Raw genomic sequence first — 19,962 nt, forward strand, 5'->3', positions numbered from 1 at the left:
CACCATCTTCCCACAGTTCCTCCTAAATCTTGTCCCAGGCTTGTTTCCCATTTATCTTTGTTTCCACGGGAATCAGCACAAGGTAAGTGCTTAACAAATGTTTGCTGAGTTTATTAAATTGAAGGAGAAACATCATGAGGGATGGGGCATAACTGATACTATCATAAGGGATCTCGAAAGCATTGCTTAAGATTACAAAATGTTAGGTAAGACATCAAAGACCTTAGTACTAATATTTTCGTCACTGATGTCTACTGAAGACAAGGGTTGCAGAAAAGAGGCAGATAGGGAAATTAGAAGCTAGTTAAGAAGATGGTACGTGAGATGGAATTTGGATCTCTGGACCACAGCCTCAAATATAGAAGGGAATGGAATGGAATGGAATGTCCAGGGATGGGGTAAACCTATTGCCCCAGATAAGATACACGGCCCTTTACCTTTGCACCTCCTCTTAGAATCCCTAGCTTTACAGAATCATAGAATTTGAAAGTTGGAAGAGACTTCAGCAGCCATCTATTCCAACCCTTAAAACAAAAAGAACCCAAAACTATAAAATACTTGATACATGGTTGTCCAACCTCTATGTGACAACCTCCAAGGAAGAAGAGCCCTGCCTCCCCCATCTCTCTCTCTCTCTTTTCTTTTCTTTCTTTCTTTTTTTTTTTTTTTTGCTTTTTTTTGGTGAGGCAGTCAGGGTTAAGTGACTTGCCCAGGGTCACACAGCTAGTAAGTGTCAAGCATCTGAGGTCAGATTTGAACTCAGGTCCTCCTGTCTCCAAGACCAGAACTCTATTCACTGTGCCACCTAGCTGCCTCCCACCCCCCCTCTCTTGAGACAGTCCATTCCACTTTGAAACAGATCTAATTATTAGGAAGTTTTCCCTCACATTAAAGCCTAAATTTGCCTCTACAACTTCTACCCACTGCTCTTGGTTCAGGCCCCTGGAGCCAAATGGAACGGATCTAGACCCTCCTTAATGTGACATCCCTTCAAATACTGGAAGACAGTTATCATGTTAACCCTGAGTCTTCTCTTCTCCAGGTTAAACATTCCCAGTTTCTTCAATCAGTCGTCATATATCATAGACTTAGGGCTCTTCAGCATCCTGGTTGCCCTCTTCTGGACACTCTTATGTTTTATCAATTCTCTTCTTAAATCATGACACCCAGAACTGAATGCAACATTCCAGATGACATCTGAAGAAGGCGGAGTACAGTGAGACTATTACTTCTCTCTTCCTGGAAGCTGTGACACTCTCAATGTAGCCCAAGATTGCAGTAACTCTTTTTCCACTTGCTGGCTCCCACTGCTGACTCATATTAAGCTTGCAGTCGGGGTAGCTCGGTGGCACAGTGGATAGAGCACCAGCCCTGGATTCAGGAGGACCTGAGTTCAAATGTGACCTCAGACACATAACACTTACTAGCTGTGTGACCCTGGGCAAGTGACGTAACCCCATTGCCTAACCAAAAAAATAAAGTAAATTAAAAAATAAAAAAGCTTGCAGTCCACAGTCCACTAAAACCCCCAGACCTTTTTCCAGAACATGTGCTAGGTTACCCTTGTGTACTAGTTTCAAATACAGTTTATGTAACACCTTCCATGTAAGGCTTGTCCCTATCCTCTTCCCTCCCAAACGTATACCTCTTCCATTTACTAGCATTCTCTCCCTCTTGAAATTACTTTATATTACTTTGTAAATTCTTGTAAGTGAGCAGTCATCTTAGAATCTCACAACATACCATTTCCATCTAGCCAAGAAGCCCCAAGGTAGCCAGGGAGGTGGGGGTATCAACTGAAGAGACATGAACTCTCAGTCCCAGCAATACTTTCTATTTTGCCCTACCTTGGGACTCTTCTCTTCCCAATACCCTTATGTCTTCAGCAAGAAAGCCAATAGTTTATATATTTTGCCACAGATGCAGATTTCCGAGTCATCTGGATCTTTATAGTCTTGGAAGTTTGACTGCAGCACTTAGAAATTGGAGCAAGTATATGTAGAAAAGATCTGAGGCAACTCAATGGTGAGTTTGTGTTCCAGGATACGATAAGAAAATTTGTCAAATGCTTGGCTAAAAATAAGTTATATATTGATACCACTATATATACTATATTTATACTATTTCTAGTAAAATTTACAAAAAAGAAAGTTAATACTTATATGTTAATATACTTATATACTAATACTTAGTATATGCACTCAATTATATATTGACTAATGTTGGTCTCTCATTGTTTCACGTATATAAGGCTTGTCTCCCCTGACGAGATTGTAAGTTAATATAAGTAACTTACAGTTATAAGTAACTTACTCATATTCCTCCTTGTGCTAGTTGAAGTTATTGCCGTGTACCTGTTGTATTGCAGACTCTCCCCTTTTCCAGGAAAAAGTAAGCTCCTTAGGACCAATGACCATGCTCACCCCAGGGTGATCCACCTGGACCATGCTCTTTGCATGCCTGTGATAGAGATTATGTTTTCAAAACACATCTCCCCCAGTGCCTATCCAGTGCTCTATACACAGTAGACATTTTTTTCCCATAGCTTTAAATTTTGTCTTTTATTTTGAACTTAGACACCAAAAAAGAGCATTTCCATATACAGAGCAGAATACTAAAGAGGGTTACAAATGAAACTATGAATCTATTTCATATCATTGCTTTTTATATTTGAAAAAAGTATGCAATAAATCGCAAATGTTATTGTCAAAACTGTTCTGCTTATCTGTGCACCCGTTTAAATGTCCTTCTGTTCTATTGCTACCCACCCTCCCTCCTACTCCCAATAAAAAAAAAAGAGAAAAAGGGAAAAACTCCTTGTGACAAATAAGCATAGTCAAGCAAAATGAGTCCACACGGAGGCCATGTCCAAAAATGTCTGGCTCTTTCTGCATTTCCTATCCATCACCTCTCTGTCAGAAGGTGAGTAACGTGATTCAATCATGGATTCTCCAGAGACCTGCTTGGTCTCTGTATTGATCAGAGTTCTGAAGTCATTCTTTATAAAGTTGTCATAGAATAAATTGTTCTGTTTCTGCACACCTCACTCTGTATCAGTTCTCTAAAGTTGTCTCTTTCATAATTTCTTATAATGCAGCAATATTTTATTACATTGTAAGGTTGAGGATCCGTTGATTATCACACTTACTTAATTAGGTAAGAATACTTTTTGGTGGAATCAATCAGAACCAATTGTGAATCAGAGCCATTATCTAAAAGACTTGACCACTCCCTAAGGAAGCTAGGTTGCAGTGGATAAAACACAAGGCCTGCAGTCAGGAGGTTTAGTCATGTCCTATTCTTTGTGACCCCATTTGGTTTTTCTTGGCAAAGATACTAGAGTGGTTTGCCATTTCTGTCTCTAGCTTATTTTATAGATGAGGAAACTGAGAACAGGGTGAAGTGACTTGACCAGAGTCACACAGCTAGTAAGTGACTGAGGCCACATTTAAACTCAGGTGTTCCTGATTCCAGGCCCAGTGCTCTATCCACTGCACCACCTAGCAGCCTTTGGAGTCAGGAAGACCTGAGTTCAAATTTGGCCTCAGACGCTTATTAGCTGTGTGACCCTGGACAAGTCACTTCTTTTTGCCTCAGTTTCTTTATCTGTAAAATGAGCTGGAGAAGGAAATGGCAAACCACTCCAACATATTTGCCAAAAAAAGAACCCCCAAAAAAACAATAAAAAAAAACAACCCAAACCAAATGGGGTAAAGAAAAGTGGAACGATTGAAATGAATGAACAACAAAGAAATTTGTATAAAAGAAAGGAATTATTTTAGAGCAAGACAGAAATTCTAAGCATCTGGAAGTGGAGCTGTTAGAGGAAACATGGTGTTGCAGCATACACTGAGGAGCAGAGGCAAGGCTGAGCTGGGGTAGAAAAGCAAGATATTGAGTAGAGTCTTTTGACTGCACAGAAATCTCAGAGCAAAAAAGATCAAAGCAAAGGAAGTCCAGAGAAAAGGTCAGCTCTTTCCCCATTTCCCCTCCCAGGGCCTGTAGTATACTCACAGACACTATGTTATAATCTGCTGTTTCATTACCCAAACATTTCCAGTAAACTGAATTTTGTTTCTACCTCAAATGGGCTCCGGTCTAAGTAGAGAAGGATATAAATGTAAAGTTAGGCAGAGAGATTAACTTCTGCCTAAATATTAGGAATTTTCCTAACTAGGAGCTCAGCAATGGTGATTGAAGTCATAACTGTTCATCTGGAATTAAGCCCCTAAAGCCAAAGAGGAAGAAGCCATGTGGACTTTAGGGGCTATTATATTGCCCCTAAGCTTAAATGACCTAATTAGTGTAACAATGTTACAAGTTGGGAATCTTGTCAGGGATAATTTATCTTTCTTTCCTTTTTTCTGTTTGGGAGTTTAAATACTGTGTTAAATTTTTATTTCTTTTGTTGTTGTTTTGTTTAGCTTCCTTTTAAGCAGAATCTGCTGAATTATTGTTCAAGCATTATATTTTAAGCATTATTCACTTTAAGAATTTTTATTATAAGAATTTTAGTTCTGATCTATGCCTAGGAGAATGCCAATTGTTTTATAATAGGCATAATCTGCTGGGAACTGTGGTTGAAACTGTGGTAGACAGACAGATAGATAGATAGATAGATAGACAGATAGACAGACAGATAGATATAGCATTTATTGAATGCTTATTTTGAGTTAGATTCTATACTAAGTACCAAGGATACCTATAAAGGCAAACAGGATAATAATCCCTGTCCTCAAAGAGTTTCCATTCTAATGGGAGAAGACAACACATAAAAGGGTACTGTAGGGGTGGGAAAAGAAGGGCACCCACATGGAAGCATGGTGGCAAGATAACAGAAAGTATTGTGATTGCCTGGTTCCCAGCTGGTTAAGGCAAAAAGTTTACCTCCCAGAGCTGAAAGAAGCCAAGAGTGAAGTCTCAGTTTCTGATGGGGTAGAGATAGTCAGAGTTAATAATGAGTTATTGCCATGGCAGGGAAATTGTATATTACTGTTTCTAATTTGTACTGTTAGAATTCATTAAATTGTTTGGTAACTGTAATATTGCTTTTTGGTGGTAGGATATGGATATGGTATTTGTAAAATATAGTCAATTTGTGAAGGTTAATATTTATAAAGAGAGGGCTGCTAGGTGGCACTGCAGCGGATAGAGTACAGAGCCTGTAGTCAGGAGGACTCCTCTTCCTGAGTTCAAATCCAGCCTCAGACACTAGCTGTGTAACCCTGGGCAAGTCACTTCACCCTGTTGGCCTCGGTTTCCTCATCTGTAAAATGAGCTGAAGAAGAAAATGACAAACCACTCCAGTATCTTTGCCAATAAAATCCAAAATGGGGTAACAAAGAGTCGGACGTGACCGAAACAATGGAACAACAACAATTCCTAAGGGGCTACTGTTATGTGCAGTAGAACCTGTTTAATGAGGAGGATGTACAAACTTCATGAAGATCAGAATTAGAGAATTGGAGGAGTGTAAAAAAAAAAGTGCATTCGGAAGGGAGATCAGGAGCATCAACTTAGGATATACTCTTTGAAATAACGAAGTCATTTGAATATTCAAAATACTTGAGGAGCAGCTAGGTGGCACATAGGCCCTGAAGTCAGGAAGACCTGAGTTCAAATTTGGCCTCAGACCAAACACTTGACACTTACTAGCTGTGTGACCCTGGGCAAGTCACTTAACCCCAATTGCCTAAAAAATAATACTTGGAAAAAAAAATAAGCTATATAGTACTACTTGGAAACTAGTTCATAGTGTATTTGAGGGGAAGACAGGTAATACACTTGCAGAGTTAATGAATGGAAATGATGACTCTGCACAGCAATTGATGATGAAAATAGGTTTGGGGTTTCACCCTATATAGAACGATACCAAAAGACTTTTCTTGGAAGAAACATGCTTGAGGGATGTTACGTCTACACCCTATAGACCAAAGATGTTTCCCCTACCACTTGCCTAGAAGCCCATGGAAGGTAATTATTTTTTAAAATTTTTTAGACAATTGGGGTTAAGTGACTTGCCCAGGGTCACAGAGCTAGTAAGTGTCAAGAGTTTTGGTCTGAGGCCAGATTTGAACTCAGGTCCTCCTGACTCCAGGGCTGGCGCTGTATCTACTGAGCCACCTAGCTGCCCCCCATGGAAGGTAAATTTCCCCAACTCAAATAGCAACACGACTTCAGGGAGAAGACCCAAAGACAGTACCATTTCACCAGTGTGTCAAATGGTGGCCAGTTCTCCTGAGAAACTTTCCCTGGAGGCAGATTACATAATGTACACATTACAAACAACAAAAATAAGCCCAATATAGGAACATTTTCCAGGAAGATACTTAGCCTCTCTGAGGAAAATGACTAGGCTGGAAAGGTAACAAAAGTGTTACAGGACTAGCCAGCCTCTGACAGTGATATGATTAAGAGAAAGTCTCAAGGACCCTGTCTTTGACCACTTTGGGTATGTGAGGAGATGAAACTCTGGACACACATATTTAGAATGCATACATAAACTTGAATTATTTTGCATCCCTGGTCAAACAGTAGTAATGACGCTGATTAAGTTGGTGGCGGAGGCGGGGGGGGAACAACTTCCTCCCCGGTTCCTATTCTGGGTTGACAAGCACTTTTCTAGACTTGTCAGAAAGGTGGGTACCCAGAGGCATGCTGGAGCCAACTCAAACCAGCTGGAGTGCCAAATTGTTAAATTTTCAGTGTGAACATCTACACCTCAGAAATCGAGCTACAAATCAGGGCTTGATTTATTGTTTTGGTGACTGTCTAGGTTTAATAAAGTGTTAGTAATGCAAATTTTAAAAAAAAAAAGGCATCTGCTATACTTTTTTTCCCCCAGAGAGAGTTGTTAAACATTTACCAGCATTCCCAGGTATTCCCTGAGGACCTAGGCTTGGCCAAAAAGACCTATGTAAGCCAGAGCTATGGGTTGCCCTGACCTAAAAGGGTCTGTAAAGACTGTTTTGGCCCTGAAACAAATAATCTGTGACAAACTGATAGATCATTTGAATATGTAAATGACTACCCAAGAAATGTCTGATATGACAAATACTGGGCTGGGCACCTTTAATTGCCCTTCCAGTCTATTTAAGATACTAATAAAATATTGTGAACAACAGCCTGGTACTCAGTACCTGCACAGTGACCATCCACACAGTTTGTACAGAGACATGTCAAGGCATCACAGTGAACAGCATGAGAGGCCCGGCCTTTCAACCTTTGATGTAGATCCATAGACATTTGAGTTGGAGGATACCCAAGTACCAGAGAAGAGGAATGGTAGTTGCAACATGAGCTTAGCAAGAGGACAAACAAGTTCTCAGCCTATGAGTGCGATGTGACATGTGCCTAAAGAGGAACTCTTAAGGTCCAACTCACTGACTCCTGGCCATTCCAGGAAAAGTGTTAGAAGAATTCCTTTGTGATGAATGACTTTAGAGAACATCTCAAGAACATGTTGGTGAATAGCATCTCCACAGATGGAATGATAAACCCATATGGTAACCTATATGTGATGCCCATAGAGGTGGTATTGAAGAGGAATGGAATATATATCTATATATCTATATATCTATATATATATAAATATGTATATTGACTACTATATCATGAACAAAAGAACCAAAATAGAACATGCCATTCCAATAGTTCAAGATGTCAAGAAAACCCCAAATAGAGTCATCAAGAGTTGGACATGACTGAAAAATGACTCAACAAAGGTAGTGCAGTGGATAAAACACTGGGCCTGGAGTCAAGAAGACCTGAGTTCAAATCCAGCCTCAATATTTACTAGCTGTGTGACCCTGGGCAAGTCAGTTCACCTCTGTCTGCCTCAGTTTCCTCAACTGTAGTGGGGATAATAATAGCACCTACTCCCAGCATTGTTGTGAGGATCAAATGGCACCTAGTAGGTAGGTGCTTAATAAGTTATTCCTCTTCCTTCCTTCCTAGGAAGCAATCTGTGGCTTTATGTATTGGACCTACTCACTGGTTACTACCAAATCCCTGAGGCAGAGGAAAACAAGGAGACAGCTTTCATCTGCCCTTAGATTTTACCAGTTTGAGCAAAGACCCTAGGGCATCTCAGGGGATTCTTCTACTTTCCAAAGACTGATAGAGGAAATAGTTGAAGATACGAATTACCTACAAATGTTGATATGCCTTGATGATATCATTGTCTTTGGGAAGGAAGACCTTGAAAGAACGGGGGGGGGGAGTGGATAGAACACTGGCCCTGGAGTCAGGAGGACCTGAGTTCAAATGTGGCCTCAGACACATAATACTTACTAGCTGTTGTGACTCTGGGCAAGTCACTTAACCCCAATTGCCTCACTAAAGAAAAAAATGTATATCTAATTCTGCATCTTGCATTTATCACTTCTCTTTCAGAGAGTAGATAAAATCATTAGTCTATTGGAGTCATGGATGGTAATTGTATTATTCATAGTTCTTAAGTCTTTCAAAGTTGTTTTCATAATTTGTCAAATAGTGCCTGTTTTCTCAAGGTCCCTCCAGCATTTGTAATTTTCCTTTTTCTATCATCTTTGCCAATCTTATGAGTGTGAGATGAAGGCTCAGAGTTGCTTTAATTTACATTTCTCTAATTTTTAGTGATTTGGGTCATTTTAAAAAAATATGCCTGTTAATAGCTTACATATCTTCCTTGAAGAACTACCTGTTGGGGAGGGGCAGCTAGGTGGCTCAGTGGATAGAGGACTGGCCCTGAAGTCAGGAGGACCTGAGTTCAAATCTGTCCTCAGACCAAACACTTGACACCTATTAGCTTTGTGACCCTGGGCAAGTCACTTAACCCCAATTGCCTAAAAATAAAAATTATAAAAAAAGAACTACCTGTTTGTATACTTTGACAATTTACAAATTGACAATGGCTCTAATTCTTATAAAGTTGAATCAATTCTTCATATATCTTGGAAGTGAGACCTTTATCAGAGAAACTTGCTGCAAAGAAATTTTCCAGTTAACTGTTTCCTTTCTAATTTTAACTACATTTGTTTTCTTTGTGTAAAAACTTCTAAATTTTATGTGATCAAAATTGTCCATTTTTATCATCTGTGATATTCTCTACCCCTTGTTTGATCTTGAACTCTTCCCCTATCCATGGATCTGAAAGGATTTTTTTCCCCTTGCTCAGCTAATTTATTTATGATGTGATCTTTTATGTCCAAGTCATGTATCCATTTGGAATTTATCTTGGTATATGGGGTGAGGTGTTTGTTGCTGTTGTTGAGTTATTTTTCAGCCCTGTCTGACTCTTTGTGACCCCACTTGGGGATTTCTTGGCAAAGATACTACAGTGGTTTGCCATTTCCCTCTCCAGCTCATTTTACAGATAAGGAACTGAGGCAAGCAGGATTAAGTGACTTGCCCAGAGTCACATAGCTAGTAAGTGTCTGAGGCTGGATTTGAACTTGGGAAGATGAGTCTTCCTGACTCCAGGCCAGACACTCTATCCACTTCCCCATCTAGCTACCGTTGTGAGGTGTTAGTCTTAGCCTAGACTGCTTTCCAGGTTTCTCAGCACTTTTTGTCAAGTACTGAGTTCTTAACCCCAGTAGCTAGAATATTCAGGTTTCTTGAACACTAGGCTACTGTGTTCACTTGCTTCCTTATGTCATACACTTAATCTGTTTCATGGATGGACCTCTTTATTTTTTAATGAGAATGAAATTATTTTGATTATTACTGTTTTGTAGTATAGTTTGAGATCTGATACTGCTAGGTTCCCTTCCTACTTTTTAAAACAATCATTTCAATAGAGATTCTTTACCTTTTGTTTCTCCAGATGAATTTCATTATTATTGTTTCTAACTTTAAAATAATCTTTTGGTAAATTGATTGGTATAAGCACTGAATAAATAAATTACTTTTGGTAGTATTGTTATTTTTGGTATATTGGCTCAGACTTTCTATAAGCAATTAATATTTCTAGATGTATTTAGGTCTATTTCCATAAAGAATTTCTTATAGTTGTAATCATAGAGTTTCTGTATATAGGTGGACTCCCAGTTATTTAATATATTCTGTAGTTATTATAAATAGAATTTATTATTTCCTGCTGATTTTTATTAGCAACATACAGAAATGCTGATGATTTATGTGGATTTATTTTTTATCCTGCAGATTTGATGAAATTTTATTGTTTCAGTTATTTTTAGTTGACTCTCTAGGGATCTTTAAACAAACCATCATATTAAATGCAAAAGCAATAGTTTTGTTTCCTCTTTGCCGGTGCTTATTCACTTGATTTCTTTTTCTTATCTTATTGCTATAGCTAGCATTACTTGCAGTATATCAAATAGTAGGGTTGATTATGGACAGACATCCTTACTTTACCCCAGATATTATTAGAAAAGCCTCAGTTTATCCCTACTACATATTATGCTAACTCTTGGATTTAAGTAGATAATACTTACCACATTATGAAAAGGTCCATTTACATTTATTGCTAAGTTATTTTTTAAAGAGAAATAAATGAGTGTTGTATTTTATAAAAATAAAAATTCTGTATATGTTGCTATAATCATATGATTTTGTTGTCCTTGTTATTAATATGGTCTGTTTATAGTTTCCTAATATTGAATTAACCCTGTATTCCTAGTATAAACTGATCAGGCCATAGTTTACTATCTTTTTGATGTATTGCTGTAGCTGCTTTGCTAATATTTTCTTTAAAATGTTTGTATCAATGTTCATTAGGGATAGTGTTCTGTAGTTTTCTTTTGATTCTCATTGGTTTAGGTATCAAGACCATATTTGCATCATAGAAAGGATTTAGTAGCATCCCTTTTCCTATTTTTGCAAACTGTTTATATAATATAGGAATAAATTGTTCTTTGAATGTTCAATAGAATTAATTTGCAAATCCATCTAGTCTTGGGTTTTTCCCTCCCATGGGAGCTTTATGGCCTGTTCAATTTCCTTTTCTGATATTAAGTTAAATTCTCTATTTTTCCTTCTGTTAATTTGAGTATTTTATATATTTGTAAATATTCATCCATTTCATTTAAGTTGTCAGTTTTATTGGCATACAGTGGACAAAATAATTTCTAATAATTTCCTTTATTTTTTTATTTTTATGACTTCCCTTTTTTCATCTTTGATACTGATATTTTGGTTTCCTCTTTTTAAAAAAATCCAATTAGCTAAAGGTTTGTCTAATTTATTAGGTTCTTTTTTTACTCTCCTAATTTTATTTAATCTAATAGGATTTTTTTTCATTTTTAGTTTTGTTAATCTTTTTTGATTTTAAGAAATTCTATTTTGCTGTTTACTTGGGATTTTTAAATTTGTTGGTTTTCATGTGGTTTTTAAAAATTGAATTTCCAGTTCACTGATGTATTCCTTGGTTTTTATTGGTGACAGTATTTAAAGATATAAACTCTCCCCTAAGAACTACTTTGACTGTACCCCAAAGCTTTTGCTATTTTGTCTCATTGTTGTTGTAATCTTTAATGACATTATCTGTTATTTCTAAGATTTGTTTTTGACCTATCAATTCTTTAGAATTAAGCTATTTAGTCTCTGCTTACTTTTAATCATTTCACTAGCCCTTTATCGAATATAATTTTCATTGCACTAGAATCATTAAGGATGTGTTCAATATTTCTGCTTTTGTTTGTGAGGTTTTTATGCCCTAAATGGCAACTTGTATAAAAGTGCCATGCACAGCTGAGAAATGTGTATATTCCTTTCTATTCTCATTTAATTATTGTCAGAGGTGTATCATATCTAACTTTCAAAAATTCCATTCAGGTCTTTAAATTCTTTCTTGTTTATTTTTTCACTAGGTTTGTCTAGCTCTGAAAGAGATACCCTGAGGCCCCCAACTATTGTGTTTTACTGTATATTTCTCCCTGTAATTCAGCTTTTATTTTAAGTATTTATATGCTGTGATTGTCTATGAAACCTTTATGCATAATGCAGTTTCTGTTTATCTCTTTTTTTTTTCTTTTTGGTGAGGCAATCAAGGTTAAATGACTTGCCCAGGGTCGCAGCTAGTAAGTGTCATGTGTCTGAGACTGGATTTGAACTGAGGTCCTCCTGACTCCAAGTCTGGAGCTCTATCCACTGTGCCACCTAGCTGCCCCTCTATTTATCTCTTTTTAATGAATTCTGGTTTTGCTGTTGCTTTGTCTGAAATCATAATTGCTTCTCTGTTTAAAAATTTATTTGATGCTTAAAAAAAAACTTTACGCTTGTCTACTATTTTAACTCTAGGTGAATCTTTATTTTAGGTGTTTCTTGTAAACAACATGTTGTTGGATTCTGCTTTCTAATCCATTCTGCTATTGTCTTGTCTTACATTTTCTGGGTGAATTCATCCCATTTGCTCACATTTGGTTATTATCATTAACCATGTATTTCCAAATATTCTTTTCTTTTAATACTTTTTCCCTCTCTTTGCCCTTGGCCCCCTACTTACAAAGAAGAAGGTAGTGAGAGAGGAGTGTGCTCAGTACCAGTGGTCTATGTTTGATTGTAATCTGCTTCTAATCCTCTGTGCCTCTTCTCTTCTACCTACCCTAGACCGAAAGTCACAGGTCTTTCTCCTTTCCTTCATTTTAAACCCCTTTTCACAATTCATTCTCCAAAGTTAGTTTATTTTCCCTATGATTAATCCATACCAGAATTGACCCTTTCTTTTATTCCCTATACCCTACTGCCTCCTTATTGATTTGAAAATATTTCTACACCAAACACTTTGTGTATGTGTGTGTTTTCTACTTCCCCCACTTTAATTTGGATGAAAGTGAAGTTTGAGGGATGCTCCCTACCCTTTCCCCTTTGTTAATATAGCCATCTACTTGGAGCATTCCAAATAGGTGAGATGATAAATTCTCCCACATTTCCTCTTCCCATCTTCTGTAGTGTATTCTTTTTCCCCTTTTCTTTTCCTTTCTTTCTTTCTCTTTCTTTCTTTTTTTCTTTTTGAGATTATCAGAACATAACGAAATCACTCCTAGGCCTTTTTTCCTATTTGACTCCCTCTATGACTCCTGATCACATTAGAATTTCTAGTGGAAAACCTGTATCCATTCCTATTCAAGAAGAAGCCATCTTGGAATTGGAGGGTAGAGTTGTTAATTTTTTCCAGAGGAAGTTTTTTTTCCTGCTAGAGCAGGAGTTTAAATCTTCTGGATTAAGAGGAATGTTAATTACTAGATTTGATTATGAACTGTGCCACCCAGACTTTTCCCAAGACTCTTTACACAGTACAAAGCACTGGTGAAGACATTCAGAAAACTTAATGTAAAACGTCTCTGTGGCATCAAAGAGCTATCCGGGATTTGGGACCATGGATTTTGCCAAACACAGTCCAGTACATTGGCTGAGGATAGCAAATATTAAAATGGGTTGGGAGGGCGAGTATAAGGGTAGTTCTAATAGCTTTGGGCAGTTTTATTTATGATTATCCCAACTACTAAGGAATAATTATAGTACCTTGGGTAGTAAGAACTCTTCTTTGAATAGGGGATGCCTATGAAGCTACTAAAGTCATTGTCAGAAAGGCTTAATCACTTCCTAGGGAATCTGAATAAAAGGAAGGAACAGATCTCAGAACCAGATAGATATTCTGAGGGTCTAGAAGCAGTGAGGGTGGAACAAGCATGGAGTCCCAATATACTTCTCAAGACCAAAGGTTGGACTGAGCTGTAGCAAAGAAGGAAAATTATCAAGAAGGGGTCATAAAGCCCTATAGGCATCTTGGAGCATACATGGGCTGAGGAACATCCTGGGAAAAGGTCAGTTCCTTTGCCGACTTCCCCTCTCAATGTCTGTCTCTCTATAGAAATTGTAATATAATATGCTGGTTCATTACCCAAGCATTTCCAGCAAACTGATTTTTGCTTCAATTGCAAAAAGACCAAGGGCTAACTAGAGGTAGATATAAAAGTAAAGACAGAGGGGCAGCTAGGTGGTGCAGTGGATAGAGCACTGAGTTCAAATCTGGCCTCTGACCAAAACAGTTGACACTTACTAGCTGTGTGACCCTAGGTAAGTCACTTAATCCCAATTGCCTAAAAAAAAAAAATAAAAAGTAAATAAAAGTAAAGATAGAGAGTCCAAACCTCTACCCAATTGTGAATAGTTTTCCTAACTGGAGGCCCAGGGAGACTGTGATTGAACTCAAACTTTTTGCTTAAAATGAGTTCCCTAAAGTTGAAGATGAGGGAACCATGTGGACCTTAGAAGCCATTATATTTCCCCAGGCTTAGATGAGCTAATTAGTGTAATATAACAACATTCTCCAATTGATAAACACTTCCTAAGATTCAGATTCTTTTCTTTTCTCTTTCCTTCCTTCCTTCTCTCCCCCATTCTCTTCAGGAACAAGAAGTTTGTATTCCTTGTGACTATTCCCTCTCTGGTATAATGTAACCTCTTATTCTCCCACCCACAATCCACCCCTGCTTTTTTCTCTTTTGAATTTGATATATTGCTACAGTAAATTGTATATGTTCAATCCTCCTTTGTCCAGTTCAGATAAGAGTGAAATTCATCACCTTTCCACCACCATTTTATATTCTTTATCTCACACAAATTATTAAAAAAAAAACTAATTTCCTCTTGCTTCTTCCTCCTTTTTACACTAGTGCATTCTTCCTTTTATCCTTCTTTCTCTTCCCTCTTCATACACTCACAATAGAACCAAACCACCTCCAGGACCTTTGATTTTCTTATTTATTCCCTTGATACCTGTTGAAGACATTAAACTTCTAAAGGAACACCTATTTGTCCTTTCTCTATTAAAATGTAGCATAATTCAGCCCCTTACAATTGCATAAATACAGTTACCTTTCTATGTTTCCTTGGACTCTTTTGCATTCAAAGTTCCTACTCAATTGTGGTCTTTTCATCAGAAATGCTTGAAAGTCCTCTATTCTATTAAAGATCCATTTTTCCTCCTGTAGGATTATACTCAGTTTTACAGGATAAGTTATTCTTCATTGTAAATCTATATATTTTCCTTTTTGGAATATCATATTTGCCAGGCATGGTGGTGCTTACCTGTTCCCTGGAAGGCTGAGGCTGGTGGATTTCTTCATCTGAGGAGTTCCAAGCAGCTGTGGGCCAGTCATAGATGATCAAGTATCTATACTAAGGGGTATCAATATGGTAAGTCCTGGTGAGAGGGAGTGAGGATACTAGATTGCCTAAGGAGGGGAAAAGATCTCTGTTATTCTAGACTAGAAGCTGTCCAGTCTTAAATGATACTGATTGTTGTTCCTTGGTACTTTCTGGATATCTGCAGTGTTATTTCTTTGAAATTGGGAGCTCTGGGTTTTGTCTATGACATTCCTGGGACTTTTCTTTTTGAGGCTGTTCTCAAGAGGTGATTGGTGAATTCTCTCACTATGTCTTATTCTTCTACATGGGCTGTATGGAGTGTTCAGGGAGGACTGGCATTTCTGGTATGAGGGCTTGCTGAGCCCTTTATAGGACTGTTCATCCACCTTTGGTATCCACCTGTCACCCAGCTGTCACCTGTGGCTCCAAGAAGCTGTAGCATGTGCAGTGGCCTTACCCCAGGAAAACATCTCAGCAGGGTGGAGCAAACCAGGTTGAAGGTAACTGACAGGCCTCAAACCTGTTGTTGAATTAGCGGTGTCTACCCCAAGCATATGAAGACGTCCCTTGGCAGAATGAGCAGATGAGAACAATTTGTTCCAGTAGCCATGAAAGTGGCTGAAGCAGTCACTGTGAGATACTTAGAACTTGGTCAGACATAGAAGATGCCAAGGTCATCCACTGCATCCTGGGCCATGGCCAGTCATCTTGACTTTTGCGTTGCCACTGGACTTCAATGACTCTGGAAGAGAGAGTGAGGCTGATGACTTTGTGCAACTCTGCCTCACCTACAACCAATTCACACGCCAGTTGAGACATCATCCATGATGTCATTGGTCCGGTGTGTCAGGCACTGTGTTAAGTTCTAGGGATAAAAAGAAAGGTAAAAGACAGTCTCTGCCCTCAAAGATCTCACAGTCTATTGGGGGAGACAGCATATAAAAAGAAGCTAAAAAGAGAGGGGGAGAGAGATGGCTGTGGCTAGCATAGGAAATCATCTGAATAGGTATGAATTAACAGAGTTGATTTTATCTTGCAGATTGTTGAGTTTCAGGAAATCATGAAATTTAGGAGAACGGCTGAATGGGAAATTACAAGGACCTGACCTATATGAAAAAGATGCAGCCAAGGACACTGAGAAGGAGGGGTCAGACAGGTAGGAGGAGAAAGCAGGAGAGAGCAGAATCATGAAAACTTAAAGAGAAGAGGATATCCAGAAGAGAGTGATTGACAGTGTCAAAGGCTACAAGTCAAGAAGGATGAGCATTAAGAAGAGGCTATTAGTTTTGGTAATTAAGAGATCAATTGGCAATTTTGGAAGGATTAGTTTCAGTTGCATGGCGAGTCAAGCCAAGCTGCAAAAGCAACATCCATGGGCTCAAGGAGCTCACATTCTAATGAGTAACATGCAAAATACTGTACATATAATATATGTGTAGTATAATGGAAATAATCTCAGAGGGAAAGCACCAGCAGTGGGGGGAGAGGGGAGGAGGGAATAGGAAGGGACTGAGAAAGGCCTCCAGCAGAAGGTGGGATTTAAATTGAATCTTGATGGAAGCCAGGGATGCTAATTTAAGGCAGAAATGAGAAGGGAAAGCATTTCCTTCAGGAGAGGCAGCCACTGAAAAGGCATAGAGTCCAGACAAGGAGTGTTGTGAGCAAGAAACGGCAAGCTGGCCAGGGTCTCTGGATTGTAGAATAAGTGTAGGAGAATTAAGTGAGAAGAGTAGAAATGTGGAGAGGAGCCAGGTCATGAAGGCCTTGAAATGCCAAACAGTGGAGTTCGTATGTAAGGGTGGGGTGTTGATTGAGTAAATCAATGAAATCACTCTGTCCCATATAAAGTAAGTGATAAGATGCCCTAGTACCTTCACCAGGTGAAAACAATCGATCTATTTCAAACATAGGCTAACATTCTAATCAAACAATCAGTCATGGGCTCTAATCTGAGTGAGAAAAGTTCTCCTAACTGGAATGATGTTCAGATAGCCTGAGCAAACTTGGTCATGCCCTAGGGGCCGTCTATAAAATATCAAGCTATTTGGGAAGCACAGTTATTTCATAGATTGAAACCACTTTAGTGTCTCAGGCAAAACTCCTAAAGAGGAACCACTTGGGAGAGAAGTAGAAGCCTCAGCTTTGACCTTGACCTTTGTTTTCTCCCCACCGTCTTAGTGGAGGAGGACATTTAAGCTTTAAAAAGCCCATAGGACATTGGACTTCCCATCCTTCCATCAAGACCAAGAGGAGGCAAAAATGAATAATGAACTGCACAATCAGGGACATGGGGGAAAATTCTACCATGGGGCAATATCCTCTGTCACTGGCAGGAAATGGTATTTCTAAGAATGAGGCACAAAAGAAAAAGCGGGCCAGGGACAAAATCTACAACATACACAGAAACTGTTTACAAGAAGGAACCCCAAATAAATGCCTTATAAGCTTTAATTCCATGAAAAATACAGAAGACTAAAGAACTAAATAGTTATAAGAGTCATGAATCAAAGAACAAAATTCCAGAACAGACGGAAAAGGAGGAGAAATAATGACGAGAATGAAGGAAATAAATCCTTTCTTAGAAAAAAAATCCAAGATATAAAGAATGAAATTTTAAAAATGATTGAACCAAACAAATTGAAGAGAAGAGGAAGGGACATTGTATTTGACTACTTAATGGAAGGGAAAAAAGAGGGAAAGAATTAAATGACTAGATAAAAGCAAAAAAGAAAAGAGAACCAATAAGCAAAACCTCCCAACTAGGGAAAGGAATAACAAATGGGAGGAACAGCTTGAGGTTGTGGGCTAAAGAGTGGGTTTCTTTAAAATGCATTGAGCTAAAATAACTGAGGAGAATAAGCACTGCTTTTCTGAATGAAGAGGAGCACAAAAATTCTAATTCAGAAAAAAAAAACAGCATTAAAGACAAATGGAGGAAAATAAAAGCCTAACTCGCATAACTTTAAATGTGAATAGATTAAACAATTCAATAAAACAAAAAAAGTGACAGTTTGGATTAAAAAAACAAAACTCTGCAGTCTGTTGTTTACCAAAAAAAAATCCATTTTAAAATATACATAATAAAAAGAAAGGGCTGGGAAAAGAACTTACTAGGCATCAAGTGAATCCAAAAAAGTAGGAGTTGCAATCATGGCATCAGACCAATGAAAAACAAACATTCAAAACAAAAGAAGGGATAAACAAGGAAACCATATTAAGCTGAAAGAATCCATAGACAGCAAACCAATATAAATATTAAACTTAAAAGCTCCAAATGTCTTAGCATCTAAGTTCATAAAGGAAGTATTACCAAGAAGACTTAGACAGCCACACAGCAGTGACAAGAGATTCCAGTGTCCCTCTCAGTTTTGGATAAAGCGAACAGAAAGGTAAACAAAAGGGACAGTGTAGAACTGAACAAATTGCTGTAGAAACCAGAGCTAAAATAATTATAGCATTTTCTAAACAGGATATAACATACCCACATATGTGTGTATATATATTATGTATCTAAATCTATAAATATCAGGACTACATGGAACTTTTATAAAAAATGACCATGTATTATGTCATAGAGCTATTGTAAACAAATGTAAAAAGGCAGAAATAATAAATATTTTTTTTATAGACCTTGACCATGGCAGCTAGGTGGCACAGCGGATAGAGTGCCAGGCTTGGAGTGAGGAGGACTCATCTTCCTGAGTTCAGATCTGGCTTCAGATGCTTACTAGCTATGTGACTCTGGATGAGTCACTTCACCCTATTTGCCTCAGTTTCCTCATCCATAAAATGAGCTGGAGAAGGAAATGGCAAACCACTCTAGTATCTGCCAAGAAAACCCCAAATGGAGTGAAGGAGAGTCAAACACTATTGAAAATGACTGAACAATGACAGAGGGGAAAAAACCTCCTTGTCCTAATAAGATTCTCGGGAGAATTTTATCAAACTTTTTTTTTTTTTTGTGGGAGGAGCAGTCAGGGTTAAGTAACTTGACCAGGGTCACACAGCTACTAAGTATCTGAGGCTGGATTTGAACTCAGGTCCTCCTGACTCCAGGGCTGGTGCTCTATCCACTACACCAACTAGCTGCCCCATATCAAACTTTTAAAAAATTTTTATTTATTTATTTTTAATTTTCAACATTCACTTCCATAAGATTTTGAGTTCCAAATTTTCTCCGCATCTCTCCCCTTCCCCCACTCCAAGACTGCATGCAATTTGCCCGTATCAAACTTTTAAAGAACAATTGGTATCCATACTAAACAAATTATTCTCAAGAATTGAGAAGGGGCAGCTAGGTGGCGCAGTGGATAAAGCACCAGCCCTGGAATCAGGAGGACCTGAGTTGAAATCTGGCCTCAGACCAAACACTTGACACTTACTAGCTGTGTGACCCTGGGCAAGTCATTTAACTCCAATTGGCCCCCACCCCCAAAAAATTGAGAAAGCACCCTATCAGATTCTTTTTATGAGACAAATATAGTCCTCACACCAAAATCAGAAAAGAATATATAGCACAGGAGAGCTATAGACCAATATCATTCATTAATGTATATTCAGAAAAATATATATGTATACATTCAGGAGTTTTATTTAAAATTCTGTAATGCTATAGTGATTTATCCAAGAGATCATCCATTATGATCGTGTTGGATTAATACTAAGAAGGCAAGGATGAATCAACATTAGGATAAGAATCAATATAATCATATTGTAACAACCAATAGCAAAAGGCTAGCCAGCCACAAAACCCTCTGGGATTTGTAGTTCTTCCCAGTTTGGGAAGAGAAGAAACTAATGTGAAATCAGCTCTCAAGGAGTGTGTGTGTGTGTGTGTGTGTGTGTGTGTGTGTGTGTGTGTGTGTG

The sequence above is a fragment of the Vombatus ursinus genome, unplaced genomic scaffold (genome assembly GCF_900497805.2).
Source record: "Vombatus ursinus unplaced genomic scaffold, bare-nosed wombat genome assembly UNPS02004573.1, whole genome shotgun sequence".
Classification (NCBI taxonomy): Eukaryota; Metazoa; Chordata; class Mammalia; order Diprotodontia; family Vombatidae; genus Vombatus; species Vombatus ursinus.